At 29.6% G+C, this 13,962-nt stretch overlaps 1 long non-coding RNA gene and 1 other non-coding gene across 2 annotated transcripts; one reads left to right on the forward strand and one right to left on the reverse strand.

Annotated features, from left to right (window-relative positions):
* Window positions 1-4,473: 4,473 nt before the first annotated feature.
* On the reverse strand, window positions 4,474-4,592 carry LOC149057654 (5S ribosomal RNA). The gene has a single exon (XR_016191292.1). It is a non-coding gene; the product is annotated as a 5S ribosomal RNA (ribosomal RNA).
* Window positions 4,593-8,148: 3,556 nt separating this feature from the next.
* On the forward strand, window positions 8,149-13,642 carry LOC149057655 (uncharacterized). The gene is made up of 3 exons (XR_016191055.1): window positions 8,149-8,275; window positions 12,753-13,411; window positions 13,501-13,642. It is a non-coding gene; the product is annotated as an uncharacterized LOC149057655 (long non-coding RNA).
* The last annotated feature ends 320 nt before the right edge of the window (window positions 13,643-13,962 follow it).

The raw sequence follows: 13,962 nt of genomic DNA on the forward strand, positions 1-13,962 counted from the left end.
TTATATAAACAGGCAATTCCATCAAATCATCTATCAATGCAATATACTAATGGTTATTAATATTATACATTTTTTTTTCAAAGAAATTTTATGTATTTTATTTTTTCAAATCCTATTGACTGATATCATTATATGTTTAATGGTGTTGAATACATTTTTTTCCCTTTATAAAAATCATGTGGTGAGGAATAGTGATGACAACATTTTAGAGCTTACATCATATTGTTTTCTATTGAAAATAATTATATCCTGCATCAATGTTTAAACCGGCAAGGGTGGACCTGTCAAGGGCCACTGAAAAGTAACAATAATATAAATGATACACAACGTGCCTGTTACAACTTATCACTTTATATCACTAACAGTCTAATTATTTCTTTATTTTTTAAAAGTAACTTTTGAAGAATTGTACAAATATTTGGTCTTCTCGTGGCTATTAAGTCTGAACTCAATAAATATTTTCAAATTTGATTTTAGAACAATAAAATATGCTTGATGGTTCGGTTCAAATTTTTTTCATACTGAGTTTGAATTTTGAATCGAACCAATATCAAGGGCTAGGTTTGTGATTCAAACAGTTCAACCCATCACTATTAAATATATTACCTACTAATTATATTGTACTATTATCATGTTAAAATATTCAAATATTAATATTGCTAATTATCCATAGATGTAGATAGCCTTATTGGCCAGAAATGTCTTATTGTAAATAAATTTAAAAAAAAACTATTTACAATGGTACCTCGATAACAAACCTCTTTAAGTAGAATTTTCGAACTCGAATGAATGCCTTGGCGTCTTGGCCTCTGCCTTACAATATATGATATGTGTGAACTTCAGTAAAAGTCGAATTTTTGATAAATTGAATTTTTTTTCACTCAACCGATCCGAGTTATTGAGGTTCCATTGTATATTGTAATATATTAATGTATCACTATTTTTTATAAGTTAGCCTATAACTTCTTATTTTTGCATAAATTGTTTTAAAATATATTTCTTTAAACTGAATTGATACACTTTTAATTTATATTTAATCGTGGTGGGAAGAACAGTTGAACAAAAAAAGTTGATCACAGCGGTTGAATGTTGTTATACTTTCCCGCTAGATGGCGCTATCCAGTTCGATTTATGATTAATTTTCAATTTGAATTAACACATTTAACTATTTGAACTCCATTATTGGTCACCCTAAATCGCCTAAATCGTATTATGTTAAATTTAAATTCAATTATAGGTATACAATGAATGATTCTGTGTGACCAGCACAAATAGGTAACTTATAAAAAATCTACTCTAAGAAATGTTCTGCTTCCTTCATATAACACAATCACATTCATACCAAATTTCATGTATGTCCCCACATAAGACCGGGTGTGCCTAAATGTAAATATATCCCAACTATTAATTAGTTATTAATAATTTATCATTTTGTGTCAATAATTACCTGGTTGACAAGATAGTATTTTTTCAGAATATTATAGAAATAGTTATGTTATGATGTTGATAAAATATAATAATGGTCCAACAAAAACAACAGAGCACCGCCATGCCTCCTTCCAAATGATATCACTTTTAAGTATACAATAATGAATCGTCAAAATTAGAGTGTTAAATATCTATAAATATTATTAGAAATTAATAAAAAAAATTAATAATAGTAATAATATATTCTAATATAATAATATAAGACTTTATAGGTATGATACTTAAGTAAAATTATAAAAATATCAGTGCTCGATACTATAATGCAAATTACTATCTGTTAACTTTATAATAAACATATTATATCAAAATGTATTATAAATCCAACTCAATTAAAAATCAGCCTTTATTATGGATTGATAAAGATCAATTCATTAAATACCTCAGAGTTTAACTTGATGAAAAATTAACATGGAAAATGCATATAAATAAAATATTAAACCAAGCCTATACACGATTGAAAATCTTTATAATACCCCCTAATAAATTACAGCTCAATACTTCAGATTAAATGTTCACTTCTAAAATACACATTAATAATAAGACCATTAATTACATATGCATGCCCAATATGGGCAGTCATATCCCAAACAAAAATTACAAAATTACTAACGATACAAAACAAATTTCAATATGTGTAATATGTGTATTTAAATAATGTATATAATAATTCTTCCTGAACAATGTAAACTATGTCAGCCAATAGCCTTCGATGCCGAGGCTTATTCCTAATAAAAAAAAAAAAAAATTTCTTAGAATAGCTCTTAAAGCACCAATGCACCATGGTAAATGCGAAACACACAACTCCACAATGACACCATATACCTAACCACATTGATCAATGAACAATTTAAAAAAATTATTCAAAACTAAAAGCAATTGAAGGTGCTCTTCATTTCAACATTAGAAAAAGAATCTAAATCCACGGCTACCACAGATGTTTTACTCGAAGTTCAAGAAGAGAACTATCCAGACTCATAATCAAGCTAAAATGTATCCGTAAACTTATTTGTAATTAACTTTATAATGTTGTAAAAACATTGTAAAAATACTTGGTGTATTGAAACAATTAATAATTAATAAATTTAAAAAAAAAGTATTATTTTAAATTTAAATGTACAAATATAAAGGGAAACCACTAACAAAATGCAATACAAATTATAATAATATGTGTACAAGGGGTGTGTAAATTATAATTTATAATAATATATAGACCTGAATAATGTTGTAAGTTGGGAAATAACGTTATCTTACCTGGTTTTGTATATAGGTAGCCATAAAGATTTCTTCGATTTCTGTTTCACTGACAAAGACGTTTCCAAGGTAAACTTTGTTAATTTTGCTTCCTCTAAAATCGTCTAATACGAATTCGTTTTGAAATTCTAAAGAAATATTCTTACGATTACTACAAAACTAACAAAAAAAAGAAAAAATTTAACTTTTTTTCCTAACACATGTCCATTGTAACTATATTTTATGTAGTAGGTATAATTTATAGTAATATTGATAAAACTATATTAATGTACCTAGGCGCAAATGTCACGTGTTTTAGGCCATGTAATGATGGGAATAATAACCTTCATACCACATAGCACATATTACACGAAATTATAATTTACTAAAATTTAAAAAAAGCTTGCCCAAGTTGACGATTTAATGATGTGAAAAAATAAAAATAGTTGACATTAGTGTACAACAAAACATGTGGCTTGGTAACCTTTTCATCGAACCTTTAAGCTATGAACGTACCTAACTATAAATATATTTTTCCGACTTTTATACATATTTAATAATATAATAATTACATATAGATTTATAATGTAAATATTATAATGCTAAAGAGTTTGTATGTTTGAACGTACTAATCTCAAGAACTACCAGCCTATGCGTGATTTGAAAAGTGTATTTTTTGTTATAGCTCGTCTATTGCGTTATTATAGTATAGGCTTAGGCCTTTTAGTATATACATTATAAATAAATCACAAAATTCAACCACTAAATGATGGCTTATCAATTGGTTGCCGGTGCCTTCAAGAAGGAATATGGATATAGTTATGCGGATATTGGGGATAGACCTTGTGCTTTTGCCTTTTAAGTACTGTTTACTCATTTGATATTTTTAAATGTAGGACACTTAAATTTTAAGGCAAATGGCTTAAAAGTAAAGAACTTTCCCTTTTCTGCAAAATAATTATTAATAAATAACTAACTATTACTCACTATGCTATTTTATATTTTATCACGTACCTCTATTAATTTTTTATAATAATATTAATATTTAAATATTAGGTACCTATGGCTATACTGTACTTGTTACTGTTCATAAGGTCTGTATTAAATTAGTAAACATCGCTCAGTTTTTTCGGATAATAATTTGGCGCCAATAAAAATAGTATGGCCAGATCTTTCTATACGTAATTAAAAAGTAATCTCTTAATATATTTGAGATTAATTTATAGCATTACCCAGAACCCAGAAAACACCACGAGGGTCGAGGGGGTGATTCGCATTATCCTTCAAAAATTAATTAGTTTTCATATTAATATATTATTGAAAAGTATGCGAATTGGCTATAGATGTTATAATTAAATTATAAAAATGTATATCTATAATGTATACATTATTTATTAACATAAGATTGAATTATGTTGTGCTAATAATTATGTGTTTACTTTTTCATTATGTAGCTGACATTTCTAGCTGGATCGAGCTTGCGGCAAAAAATATTAATGCGTGCCCATATTACATCTGTCCATAAATGTATGGCTTGTTGATATAATTTGAGTGTAAGACCACTGGTTTAGACAATATCCAAATTGTATTCCTCGAACCGGAATTTTCACTTTTCTTGTTCAGTAGTCAAAATAAAAAACATTAACAATTCGTTAACTATACGCTGGACTGTAAAAAGTTATTTTTCAACGCTTTAATCAGAATCAAAAATTTAACTTTTGGAATCGTTTGAAATGTCGGTGAAAGGGCAAAAAAAGCCAACGGCACGTAGTGTTCCCAAGCGGTCACCCATCCAAGTACTAACTACGCCCGACGTTGCTTAACTTCAGTGATCGGACGAGAACTGGTGTATTCAACGTGGTATGGTCGTTGGCGAAACCGTCAGGGAATATTTACATTATTTAATTATTACAAATGCAACCACTCGTACAATATTTTTGTTATATCATATTCATATTCATATAGGTATACAAATATACAATAGTCAGTTGTTCAATAATTGTAAAATAAATTTTTACCAACGACAAACAAAATATTCGTGAGAATTTTTTATTATTGTATCATTCACATCTGTACAAGTGTAAATCATACAAAAAAAAAAAAAATTAAATAGGTGCGTAATATATAAGCATTTTGTATTTTTACCGATTACAATATGTTATAAAATATAAGGTAATGAACTATGCAAATTTATGGTAGCCGGAATAAAAATTTGTTTGGATTACGACGCGACGCAGTATCAATGCATCATGCTCATGCATGTATATTGTACATACATATTATTTTATACACTGTACTTATTATTTACTGTTTCGTCGTAGAACAGTGTACTTTAGAGGACGTGATACCCTCATGTGTTATTGTCTCCGTCTTACAAGTGCGTAACATAGCAAAAACTGTTTCGCGCGGTAAAGAACCGAGAAGTCTACGAGTACATATAGTTATAACTAAGAAACCAAATTTATACCATGGAGAAGGGAGAATTTTAACTGTGTCGCAGCGTTTTTATTTTTACGATAACACCGATATATCAAATGTTATTGAAGTTTTAATAACTGAAAAATATTAGATTTTTAAAAGTATGTCGACTTTTTTCTCATTAAATATATCAAACGAATAAAAACGCTACGACACAGAAAATATTATCTTCTATATTGTGTTGACTTTTGGTGTTTCTATTATAACAGTACAGACTGTGGTTCTATCCCGTGCTAAACAGTTTTTGTTATGTTATACGCACTTGTAAGACGGAGACAACACAAACGGATATCATGTTCTCTAGCTAAAATAAATCGCTATCACAATTTAAGAAACTATTTATTGGTGCCTACTACCCAACCATATTATGACAATTTCTTCATATTATATGATCAATGATTTACCAATAAGCGGATCAGTGGCGTATTTATAGTTTGTTTTTTTTTTTTTTTTTTTTTTTTTTTGGGGGGGGGGGGGGTGAGTTATTTAAATTTATTAAGTGGTAATGAACTCTAAGGAGGCTTCACTTCCTTCAAGTCTTCAACTCTTATGTTGTTTTAGATTATAATAATTTAAAGACATTATCTGCAATACAAAATATGTTACCAAAACATTTTACATTGATGTAAAATACCTATAGATGGTTACATTATGTTACGATTAAAAATGTATTAAGACGAAATTATATTTCAAATAACTGATGTGTGAGAACATTACTTTTTAAAATTTTTTATTGTTTTAGGTAATCTTAATACATATACAGGCGTATAGCATTGCATCAATTAATATTTACAATTTGATGTCTATTATCCATAGCACAAAATCATATATTTTTTTGATACATATAGACATATAGCTCATCAATTATTTAATTGTATGTATCGTACATGGATAGATACCTAGAAGACAGGTGAATAATCATATCATTTATAGTATGAAGGCGTCCATGGACTTTTTTTTGTAAATTAAAGAGTTAGGGAGAAAATACTAATTTTAACTCAATAATAAAATTTCATTTAAATCTAATAAATAAGTAAATAAGTAGTTATATTTTTTATTTTATACACGTAAGCCGTAGGTGAATATATTCATTTAATATTGTAGGAACAATTTACATTAAAAGCCCAAAAATAATACAATCATTTTAATTATTATTATTTAATAATAATTTATATTTGAAATACTTATAGATAGACAAAATTATTCATTTTTATACTTACAAAAATGGCATGTCGCATGTTGGTAAAAATGTATCTCTATAGCACTAGCTGTGTGTGTGAGTCGTGTTGGGTATATATAAAGTATAACTTTCCAAGCGCTTCGTGCCTTTTGCAGAATATATTTATATTATTCAGACTGATCAGACATAAAAATATAAAATAATATATTATAAATCTATGATATATCGCATCTATATACATGCTAGATGACAGATGTGTTATAATATATATGTGCAAAGAAATATAAAATTAAACAATTTTGCAACAAAGATGAATTTCTCTGTGCAGGGATATACTCATGTGTAATAGGTAAAATATTCTTCGTGGGATATTTAAGATTTTTTTATTGGGGGGAAAAGGCTATAGGGTTTTCTAGAAATAATAATATTATGATAATATATAGGCTAAAATAAATAGCTATAGCCTACCCTTCCATGGCCTTCCTGGAAAACTGTACTGCTCTACTGGCAAGTAGATATATATAATAGGTATAGTAGTATATGTAATATGTATATATAGTTAAGGTGCTATTTTCTCTATCAGAACTGTACTTAATGGATTACAGAAAAATTGTTTTACGATCAATGACAAAAATATTCCAGAGATCTTTTACAGTTCTATCTTTTGTTAAAAACAGACGACATAATAAACGTGGCGTGGAAAATGCATTTGTAATATTATCTAAAACCTACCACACATCAAATTCTACAATATTATATTATGTATTATGTATTTTCTTTTTTAATAAAAAAATATATTTTAATATTCTTTCATCATACATATATTTTGTTGATTTATAATTAAGGAGTTTTAGTCTTCCCAAATAATGTATATGACGTTTACGCCTATTATAGAGTAATATATAGGTATATTACTATATTATATAGATATATATTATTGGGTACCTATATCATAATCAAGTTACTGAATTCCATAACGTATTTAACGATATATTTTATACAAGTCTCATTCGACACTCTCAACAGCGTTATTTTCGATTTTGTATTTTGTATCATATATTATGCTTTGGAACTTGTAATGAAAATTTAAAACAAATGGGACCATCGTATATATGAGCGAGCGTTCAGCCCTGGTTTTCGCCATAATATAATATATAATACATCCTACACTTAAATTACGATACCAGCGGAAATTCGCTCGTCGTCTGCTGTGTTGCGTTTATGATCGTGTTGGACGTCCTCGGTTGAGTCTGTCACTGCAGTGGTCTGGATGATGGTTTTCCGGAACTTTGGAGACGAGGCTTGGATGGTTTCCTGCAGGAACCTCGGCGACGACGGTTTGCCGCCGACCACTACGGGACATCGATGACCGTGCACTTCTGCAGCAATCGCCTCCGCGTAATAACAGCGATCGTCAACGGCCGCGGCACCACCGCGGCACATTACCCAGTCGGCCACGGGTCGGGCATCTACGCCGGTGGCCGAGTCGTTCACTATCGTCCGGCCAATGTCCGGCGTGAACGGCTGGCCGCTTAGCGCGTACCTCTTGGCGCTCAGCATAACTTTGTAAACAAACTCGTGGCACGCGACCGGCGAGCTGATGGTCCGGCCGCCGTACTCGACTGTGTCGCCTGTCGCTCGGTACACGTCTCCGCGAACCACCACCACGCCTTCGTCCAGCAAGGTGCCGCCGAACTGCCACAACACCAACAGCTGCACCACGAATTTGGCGAGCGTCGGGCGACCGCTTAGATTCATGCCTTTAAACGGCGAACACTCCAGACACTCCTCCAGGGTGACGTGTGTCACGTTCAACCGGGCTTCACCGTATGTGGCCTTCAGATCAGCCAGGGTAGATGACAGCGACACCTCATCCTATAAACATTTGCGTATATTGTGGTATTGCGATCATTAAATAATATTTATGGTATTTATACGACTAATATATTAAAATAGTGCAAAACAACCGAAACAAATATTTGGTATTATATTTTATAATTATTAGGTATAGATATTAGTATTGGGGAAAAGACCGATGTATTCTGATGTGGGTGGACGATTCGAAATAGGTGGATCTCTGCAAAAGTGTGCTAACTCCTCATTCTTTTTTTCCCCTTCATTAATGCATTTTTTAACTTATAATAATAATAATTATTTTTTCAAAAACTTAAACATGGGACAATACGAAGACGCGATGTAAAATATAACAGTCGCGGTTTCCTACACTTATTATATATTTCATTAATATGTTGCTAAAAAAGATGTTCCCAAAATAATATCAATCCCGTGGTTATTAAATAATGAATTATAATTCAATAAATGTTATATAATATCTAAGGTGTATACACTATACTGTATAGCCGTATAAGTAATATAGTATGGCCCTAGTGCACTAATCTCTGAAGAATCTAACGAAACTACGTTCCAACGTTCCTATACATACTTACATAGTTACATATATATATACACACTAGCTATAATATAATACTTCAGAATCTAAAGTTTAGATCTAGATTTAATGATCTATATTATCAGTTTTTCATAGTCACTTAAAAGTCGAAAGTTTCCTGAAATGTAGGAAATAACAATTCTTTGATAAAAAAAAGGTAGTACAAAATATTATTACTATTAATTATTTATGTATAAAAACCTCGTGTTACAACGTTTGTCTGGTATGAACTCCGAAACTACTGAACCGATCTTGATGAAATTTTTACACTGTGTGTATAATTTGGTTCAACTTAAAAGATAAGATAGTTATCTCGATTAAAGACTCTCAATATTTTTTTATAATGATAATTGTGAAAAAGAAAGTTATAGAATTTTCTAGAAAGATCCACTATGTTCGAGAATATAGGGAGTGACTTCGTATGAAATGTTCGCTATAATACTTCATTCTAGAAATTTCGATGTATTCATCTATACATTCGACGTATTCATCAGTATTTATTTTTTATATTGATAAATAACTTCCTCTACGACTGAGTCCGCATTGCCTACATTAAATAATTACATTTTATTGAAACTTATATCCATAGTAAAAATATAAAATTGATTTTATTCATCAGTATTATTTAGTTATGACCTAAGGGATACTTATACCTATGAAAAACTAGCTAGGTAATTGAAGTGTGAAGTGTAAGTGTAGTGAAGTTAATAAGTGAATTGAAGAACTTGAACCATTTAACTTAAGTAAGTATATAGTTTTATTTCTTATCCTGAATTTTTGGAGTTAGATATATTTTTCTCATACATAATATATTAAACACTAATACATTATGCCCTAAGAAAATTCCAAAAAACAAAAAAATACACAAGTAACGTCGTATCGGACTGCTAGTACTGCTAGTAGTATATATATATATATATATATATATATATATATATATATATACATATATGTTTATATTGTATATATTATACAATATTATTAGTTAGTGGATGTGGATGTATAAAATATGTATTCTATAATATAAATTAATAGGGATTTCGTTCGAAGGACAAAGTGCAGCGATAGGGCATAAAATCCATTTTTAAACAAAGTAGGTTGATCTAACAGATAATACCTATAGCTCTAAATTTTAATCTTGAAGACCAATTCACGTTCCACACGTATGACGTACATAAATAAAATTACACAAATATATAATTATTTGTTATTATTTTTATAATATAATGTTGGTTGATTCTTTAATTATCACACATTAATATAAACTATAAAGGTTACAGCAAGATAATGTAATACAATAATATATGCATAACTAAATAATGTGATAGTATTTAGTTAAATTTTAAATTAAAATTAAAATCACGTTTAACAGAATAATATTCACTTCGGTAAGTGCCTATTTAAAATCGAGTAAAACCGCTGTTTACATAATTATTTTACAATTTTCGAGGGTAATAGTTTTAATTTATACCCCTTTAAAAAATATATAAATAATTCATTTTAATTCGTACCAAAGTTCAATTAGGGTTTTCAATATAATTAAATCATGTATGTATAAGAACGCTGAATGGCTGCGACGTTTATTGACAGAGTAGGTATTTCAAAATTTCAAATTTAAAAAAATATTATATTTTATGTAATTTAAACAATATCAGTATCAGTATGTGTAACTATAAAACTATATATAATAACTATATTATAGTAATAGACAATAGTAATATGTAGGTATTTATTTCAATGTTATAAAATTAAGTATAACTATTTTTGGGAAACAGTTTTTGTGTTTTCCTAAATCATATTAGGAAAACATTTGAATAATAGTCTAAAAATGTATTATGATAATGAATGTCACCTTGTATAATTAAAACCGATAGGGTCACAAAAAGATTACACAAACGAATATAAGTCATATAAAATGGTAATTATTTTAATCGTTTTAATTGTATAATATGTTTATTATAAAATAATAATCATAATAATATGTATTATGGAAACATAACACTGCTGTAGAACAACATCTATCTTTTAATTCCATTTACCGGGTGTTATGTACACTTTATTTTTATTATTTAGTATGATATATCAATAGTAACTACCTAAGTAATAATTGATATAAATACGAACTAATAACACATAAATATTAGTGATGGCCACAATTGGTCTGGTCTTGTGGTCTCCTAGATTCTTACTGCAAGAGTGCAAGACTAATGCCAAGATTAGGTTTGGACCAAAATATAAGACCATCACTGTAACACTTGCAATTTTTTTTCCCGAAAACAGATTAGAATATCTAGATTTCATTAACTAATAATTAACGAAAATATTATAAGAAATGATTTGTATTGTTATTGAATTTGATCAGTATTCAAGGAAATAGTGAATTATTATTTTTATAGCAGTATAGAATGTCATTATTAAACTTGTAATCTATTGGTAATAATGTAATATACCTTGTTGTTGAGAGGACGCCACACCCGTATGTGTTGTCTCCGTCGTACAAGTGCGTAGCATAGCAAATTTTACGCTCATTCAATCACGTTTAGCTCCATTAGCTTAAAATGTAGTGTATTGACCTCATATAAAAAATAGAGACAAGATTATCCGGGGTGTCTTATGAGATTTGTATTATATTTTAATTTTAAAGCGAGTTATGGCCTATGGGTATTTTTAGGTATACAAACAATTTAATAGTTCCCACCCGTTCCTGGTTTTTGAACAGGAAAAAAAAAGGTATACAAACAATTTACAATTTTAAAATAATCATTACTTGCTTAATATTAAAATATAAAAAAAAATCCCATGAGATGCCCTAGATAATAATCTTGCCTTTAATTTTTATAATAGGTCAATTCACTCTATATTTTAAACTAACAGAGATAAACTGAGCGTAAAATTTGTTATGCTACGCACTTGTAAGACGGAGACAACATATGCGGGTGTGGCGTCCTCTTAATTGTTCACGTTTAAATAATAAATATTATCATTATTTTAGAACAAATATAATTATTAAGTAATTTAATATTTGGAACAAACCATACAGTTTTTTTTATTATTATTACTTGTTAAAGTGAGCATTTTATTTTTTATAAATACTATATATTGGTCAATATTAGCAATTAGTTATTAGTCTTATTATATACTGATATTTATTATAAATATAATAGGAAATTACAAAGTTAATTATGCTGGTGAATTGATTTATCAAATAGGAATACAAATAAAATAATATAGATAAATATAATTAAAAGGGCAGTTTTAAACGAGTATAATAAAAATTAAAACGTTTGACTTATTTTATGTTAAGTATTTGAATTATTAATCTATTATATATATATATATATATTGGACTTAAGTCTCATCTTAGAGGTCATAGCAAAAAACCTACACAAAACACAAATCTATAACAGGTATTTAATTTTTTCTTATACATTTTGTGAAAATAGCAAGATCAAGACCAAGACCAAGACTTTCAAATCTTGATCTTGGTCTTGTTTTCATAATCTCCAATAAATATCATATATATATATATATATGATATAGACATTACTGAAATCCTTATTTTTTGTTACTCAAGAGTTAATATTCAAATTCAATATTTTTCAGTAAAAATAGAACAATAAACAAAATGTATGGAATGATTATTAAAAGTCGAAATCCTAAGCTACACATTTTATACCATAGAGGTGTATAAAAATTGTTCACATTATTTTTAAATTTACAATAATTTTGATATGTATATTGCATAAGCGCATAACATAATCATTCCACTGATTAATTGAACTTAAACTGTAATACCTAATTAAAATATCAAAGTAGCTCTATTTAGGTCGAAACGACTTGAGTTATGTGAATAATGTCGACAAAGTCTCGCTTAATTTGAATAAAATATGCGATGTTAACAAACAATGGGAAATTTGGTATTTTCAGAATGGAAAGAGACGTGTTTCGGGCGAAGATAAATCCTCCCTCAAGACCCACTCCAGTCATATTATGACGTATTATGACACCATCGGGCCGTCGAATATGATATTGTTCAATGGTTTAATGACTGATAGTCTTAGTAATTTCTTCACGGAACACTTACCGAAAGTGTTCGATTGTGGTTCACGACCCGTTTGATGCCACCGACGACAAACACGTTTACGCGTCCGTTACCGTTACCGTGGCCCGGACCAGCATTCACGGCCGACTCCAGCGAACAAGCTGACAGCTGTGGGATGTGGTCGTCGTCGTCCAAGAAAACGTAGTGAATGTCACCGGGGTCGATGTCCAGCCTGGTCACCAGCGAATGTTTGGACACGGTCGAACAGCGTGCCCCGCGTGATGTCTGCAGAGCCGATGGCGGGAAGGATGGTGATTCGACCCTTAGAACAACGCACGTGACCGTTATCAAGATGACGATGAACACTGCCGTCAACAGGGACCACATGAAAACAACCGCTAGCTGATCTGGTACCGCGACCATGATGTTCTGCGCACCCTTGTTCACTTTTGCCATGAAACGGATGTCATCGTCATCGTCACCGCCGTGACGGCATTTCCGGCTAATCTTCATATTGTCCACTGCAAACGCATGACATAAACTTGTAAGATTTGATCAACTTATTTAAAAAATCATAGGTACAAAATAAAATAATCTAGTAGAATTAAAATGAAGATGATAAAATAATATTAGTAGGTATATGCAACGCATGTCATCAAATGGTAATTTTCTTTCCTATAAATATTACTGCGGTTAAAGAAAACCTAACTACAAAATATTCATTTGTCGATGAAATATTCGAGATGATAAGAAACATATGGAACACTGGATATTAAACAACGAATAATATGCACTATTTAAGTAAGTTAATAATATTCGAATTATATAAAATAAAATATTTTAACTTAGGTGCAGTCGAGTTTTAACAGCATCGAAATCAATAACTATTGTAAACATATATATTATGAATTCACATACCTTTATTACTTGGCTTTAACCGCTTAACAACACAAATCGAAAGCGATATAATATTATACGACATAAAGGAGGTACATGCTTACAAATTACAATACCATAATATTCAATATACTTTGTTTGGAGGCCATCGCCATACCACGTACGTGTGTTACAATTCATGCAATATTTTAATATACT

The sequence above is a fragment of the Diuraphis noxia genome, unplaced genomic scaffold (genome assembly GCF_037042655.1).
Source record: "Diuraphis noxia isolate RWA-SAM2 unplaced genomic scaffold, SU_Dnox_SAM2 contig0003, whole genome shotgun sequence".
Classification (NCBI taxonomy): domain Eukaryota; kingdom Metazoa; phylum Arthropoda; class Insecta; order Hemiptera; family Aphididae; genus Diuraphis; species Diuraphis noxia.